Source organism: Oncorhynchus keta, chromosome 2 (assembly GCF_023373465.1).
Source record: "Oncorhynchus keta strain PuntledgeMale-10-30-2019 chromosome 2, Oket_V2, whole genome shotgun sequence".
In the NCBI taxonomy this organism is placed as follows: Eukaryota; Metazoa; Chordata; class Actinopteri; order Salmoniformes; family Salmonidae; genus Oncorhynchus; species Oncorhynchus keta.
This window is the reverse complement of record NC_068422.1, coordinates 49,924,222-49,930,272: the sequence shown is the minus strand read 5'-3', so window position 1 is coordinate 49,930,272 and position 6,051 is coordinate 49,924,222.

Here is a 6,051-nt window from a genome sequence, read left to right as displayed (position 1 = left end):
AATGGTATTGGACATGGAAATTAGATCCTAAAATGACTTTGTCATGTATATTAGTTTAATTAATACTGAATAATCGTCACTATATCACAAACCACTCTGGAAGCATTGTGGCTTACGTTAACCTGGCAGGTGACTTGTGGTCTGAGGTACTGTATGTGCAACACAAGTCTCCTAGCAACAAATTCCATGAGCTCCTCCTTAAATAGCATTTTCTTGTTGTAAAAAACACATTATATTTGAACAGTTGAGTCATGTTAGTGCATTGCTATGTTCTGCACATCTAGAGGAATTGGGAGAAACTTGTATTTTGTGGAAACAGTTTGGAGAGATTGATCGACTTGGTTCTTGCAAGGCTCATCTACTGAATCATCAGGCAACACAAGGAAGGAATGGGATTGGGGGACTCTAAACCCAACAAGGACAACAATAAGAATTAGGACATAGATAAACAAACACAAAACCAACAGAGGGAGAAAGAGGAAGGATTCCTGAGGGATCTCTGAACGATAGTTCAGGCCGTGGTAGTGAAACAAGCTTTCAGACAAACAAACACAAAAGTAAACGAGCACTTGGAAAGGAGGAAGGAACATTCTGAACATTGGGAGAGTATCTTCATTTGTGTGTAATGTGTTGTTTATAGAATTTCAAAACCGCTATGAAAATAGAGGCCTCAAAGCAGAGGGGACAGGAAACACAGTGCTCCCTGTCTGTCATAGAGTTGAAAAACAAACAATGAGAGGCCATTTAATACTTGTTTTAATGGGCACCATGACATCCACTCTGAACAAAGAATGCACACTAGATCACTTCTGAAAAAGTCCAACCTCTGTCGGTCACTCATTAAAAAGCCATATTACTCTCAATACATGCTGGGGTAAATGTGGGTATGGCGCGTTGGCCCTAGTTTCTTATCCTCCTGATAGAAATGTGACATGAAAGGAAATTGTGTCTTGGCTAAAGTAATTAAAACCCTTTATATATGTACTGTACAGTAGAGTCATCTTTGTTATCAGCTAAATAGCTTACGGCGTAGGGATACATTTAAACTCAAAAACAGCATTGGACATGGAAATTAGATCCAAAAATGACTAAGTCATGTGTATTAGTTTAATTAATACTTAATAATCGTCACTATATCACAAACCACTCTGGAAGCATTGTTGCTTACATTAACCTGGCAGGTGACTTGTGGTTTGAGCTACTGTAAGTGCAACACAAGTCTCATAGCAACCAATTCCATGAGCTCCTCCTTAAATGTCACTGTTTTGATAAATGATTTTAGTATATGTGAACAGTTTATTTTAGTGTATTGTTGTGTTCTGCACATCTAGAGGAATTGGAAGATACTTTTATTTTGTGGAAACGGTTTGGAGAGACGTTGAGAGATTGATCGACTTGGTTAAGTCAAAAGTTAAGTTAAGTTGTAAGTCGCTCTGGATAAGAGCGTCTGCTAAATGACTTAAATGTAAATGTAATGTAAATGGTTAGTGCCTATTCAAACAGGAATGGGATTGGGGGACTGTAAACCCAACAAGGACCACAACAAGAATTAGGACATAGATAACCAACAGAAGGAGAAAGAGGAAGGATTTTTGAGGTATTTCTGGAAGATAGTTCAGACAAACAAACAAACAAGAAGGCAAAAGAGCACTTGGAAAGGAGGTGGGAACATTCTGAACATTGAGAGCGTATCTTATGTGTAATGTGTTATATATATAAATATATTTATTTGTATTATTCCTAAAAAAAAGTGCATTTATCTATAGGCACATTATTTAAATAGGTGCTTTCATCAATAGGCACGTGCACATCATTCTATAGCAGAGTGCATTTTTAAAATAGGTCACCATGGAGATGAAGATGGATGTATTCTCTAAGCATTTCTATCATGCAGATAAATGAAAGTCAGATAAATTAAAATACAATTTTTTGCTGGGGTCTCGAGACTGATAGGGTTAAAGTTAACTTTTAAATTGCAAAGGCTAACTCTAACCTGCTCCTCTGCCTTTAGCTTCTGCTGATGACCAGCCCATTACTTAATGCTGTGAGAGCCCTATGGGGCCTGACTATAATCACCAGACAGTGAAGCTAATGGAAGCTCATAATACTGTGGGGGGGTGCTGTCACACTAGCCATATATCTGTCAGATAATGGCTACTTGGCCTTAAAAGTCTGATCTACAACATAATCTGAAATATTGTTAAGTAGAGTGTACATTATGGAGTGACGCTTTCAAAATCCCATTACGGCTTAATCCCTCCATGCTCCCTAATGTATAACCCACAATCCCTTTCCTGTGCAGAGCACCATCCAAAACAAACAGAAAATCTTTTATTTTATCCGCTTCAAGAAAGACTGTCTTATCTAATCGATACACATCTTGTCCCATGAGAGGAGAGAGAATTACTTCTCAATAGGAGTGTACAACACGGCTCCTCTTTGCTGACTCAATTAGGAACTGTGAGGATCAAAGTCTCAGGCTTAGCCTTACTCCTAGAAGGATTCACAAGTACTTTAGTACTGTCTACTTTCACTTTTGTTGGCATTTGCCATTATTAACAGTTATCATCCACTGTACTAAGTAATTGTGATGTCACAAAAAGTACATAAAACGTAAATAAAAGTCCATATCTTAAATCATCTTGTCCAGTTGATTGGACATTGTCAGTAAAATTATTTATCTATAGTTAAAAAAAAGTATCCAAAGTAAAAAATATTTTCTACGGATGCTGTTCTAAATATTTTGTTTTCAAAATGACAGGAAATTGTTTTTGTTTACACAAGCAAATTAGTGTTACTTGGACTGACATGCACAGTATGGTAGCAGGTGACATTGATGGGAGACTACGCCTGTATCAACAACAATGCACTCCATAGGGGGAAGACACAAAGGCAACGAACGACCAGCTCATCATTACGATTTTTTCAGTGATCATCAAAAAGCATGCATTTGATTGTCCTTTGTATCTGTCACACATTCACTCGACATTGCTGCAGTACACATTTGTATGAATTTCCCATAGTGGTAAATGGTCCTTTCCACACCCTCCCCTCTGAAGGGTCCTCACAGGAACCAATGTATAGCTCGTGGGGGACACCTAGTGTCCATAAGCCAGTAGTGCAGCCTTCAGCTGTATCCTATATGTCTCCAGTTTCACCCCCCTCCCCCAAAAAATGTGCATTACAAGCTCCTCCTATTGATCGACTGGTGGATGACATACTAGCTATCACTTGGAGTGTTTTTCTTAAGGGGGAAAGGAATTCGATAGTGGCTCACTCTGGTTAGGGACCTCGGCATTGATCTATAGGAAGTCCAAGACTAGACCCATACTGAAGAGGAGAAGATAAACCTGCCTTGTCCTGTGAAACCAGATCCCTTGGAGCACGTTTAAGGTGACCCCCAAATGTCAATGCTCTACCCTGATGTCTTGTAACGCTCTGATTGTTTATAAATACGGCCACTGCCGTAACATGCCTTCTGAGGTTTCCACCGGTATCTTCGCAGGCTTAATGTCTCTTTCCATCATTATTGGCGTGTCAGCTCCTATTAACCCCACAAAGGGCCTCTGATCAATACGTGGCGAGGTAGTTTCAGCAGAAGCATCTGTCAGGCTCAGAAAGCAGGTCAGGATTACACTCCCACCTCAGGAAATAATCTCATGGATTGCAAATGCAATCATCAGAATGCCAAAGCAGTATATTCTGCTCTGTGTCAGGATCTGGGAAGGTTACAGACCTGCAGCCAAGAGAGAGGACTCTTATTATCAAAAACACAAGGAACTAGAATGTGTAGTGATTTACTTACAAATCATGATGTTATGTGGAATGTTCAGTATACTAATTCAAGTCTATGTATATCATGTTTTAAGTCATGTATGTTGCTCATTGTGGGCAACAATGCCTACGGCAGTTGATATGTTTTGCTTGTGTAGATGTTATTGTCTTATGTTTAATTCTGTGCTCAATATCTGTGAATACATTACCTGCAGAGAGTTGTGTCACCCCCCCATTGGTTGTAACAGCAAAGCTGTGACAAACACTGACCAAGGGCTGGTACAGACCCTGCATGGAAGAGAACAGGTTAAGTAGATTCTAAAAATGCACTGGTTTGTGATGTTTGGGCATGATGTCACCGTCAAACACTGTATGCATGAAGTTCTTTGTTTTATACAAATATGCAAGCATGTGCACTCAGAACCAGATTTACTGAGCATTGTTACACCTGTGAACGAAGCTAAAATATGAAACTGTCTTTTTGCATTTTTATCTAACAATATTGTTACCTCTCTGTAAATCTCTAGTTGACATTTGTACCCCTTTTCAACCTTGTAGAATTTATAGACAAACACTGTACCTTGTAACAGTAGTCAAAGATGTCGAGGACATCAACTTTGGTTGGTAGAAGGTTATGGAGTGTAAAGCCATGTCTGGTCCATTTTCAATGCAGGCAGTCCTAAAACAATGGATTCATAAAAATATGAATACAGTCATTTACAATTCCACGAAAAAGCTTTATCTGAATCATAACGATAAAGCAGGCTTAAAACACTGTAAATAACATGCTTATATAACGAAGATGACCGCGCAGTAAATTAAGTGAAATTAGTCACAACTGACAACAAATGACAATTTGCAAATTCTCTTTCCTCTTTTAAATTATATTCCATGTAAAATCTACACATTTCATTTTACTTTAAGATATGGCAAAGCTGTGACAATATTTTTTTTTTTAAAGTTGGTTAAAAAATGGTAACAGTAAGTACAGAAAAGTAAACTGACACATCATTTTATGCTGCCTTGAAGAAAATGATCTAATATGTAAAAACGTTGCTCATTTTGGTTACAGTTGATAAAGTGAAGCCACGGTACTGTATATACAGCCACGTGGATTGAACTTTGCTGTTCTACTATGCAAACACAGTCTTACACATTCTCTGTTGGACATCAAAATAAGACCACCTCTTTCGCCCTTACCCCTGAATGAGAACACTCACCTGAATACAACTTTGCATTATGCTTTTCTTCATTTAGCTTGGTTGTATAAGAAGGAGCAGAAAAACGGTGTCTGTGTTGGAATTCTTCTAAGCTCCATTTCCTACTACAAAACAATTCCACTGCCACTCGTCTTTATGACAGACAGTTACAAATAGTGTTTAAAGGGCAGTATGCATGCGTGCAGAGTAGTTCCCCTCGTTTGGCTTGGAGTGTCTTTGGGTTTGGATTGAGAAGATAAGACAACATAAACAGTCACATAAGGAGTTATACATGTGCTTATCATGTATTATGAAGGGGGTATTCATAGTACATGTTACCTAAAGGTTTTACCCACACATTTGAAACCCATTGCAATATGAACATGAATGTGTACATTGATATGATGGTACTAAGACTCTATTGGTGTACCATCCCAGGGAGCCATATTCTAAGGTGATATCATTTGGGGGAAAGAAGAGAGCTCAAACAACCCTCTATCAGTACAACAACCCCCATTACCCATCTACCTCGAGTTCTAGCCACTCAATATATGCACATTAACAAATCCTTTGCAGTGCAAATCAAACCAAACCACTGAAGCAGCATATTCATTTCCCACACTCATTCAGCCATTTAACATTATCCCTTGTCACATCCTCTCCCTCGGTTAATTTCATTAACTAGTTAATTTCCATGAGCGCTCCCCGTGAGGGCTGAGTTCACAGGGGTCATCTCACAGTAGGGCAACTCATTAAACTTTGACCTGCATTGGACCATGACAGTGGGACAGAGGTAACCGTCGACTGGCTCAGAGACATATACTCGCTCAGACATCATTTAGCTAAGTCTACGTCTCCATCGCAGTAAACCATTGAACATTATTATACTGCACTCATGTGAATGACATCAATCAGTGATTTTTGTTTACAGTGAGTGCTGTTGTATATGAGCACATAATGTGTGATCATCCTTTCATGAAGAAAACATAATCCTACATGGATGCCCTTTTCAATTTTCCCTCATAAAGACTGGCTAGAGAAATGGCGTTGTTATGGGCAACGGCAGAGGATTTATGAT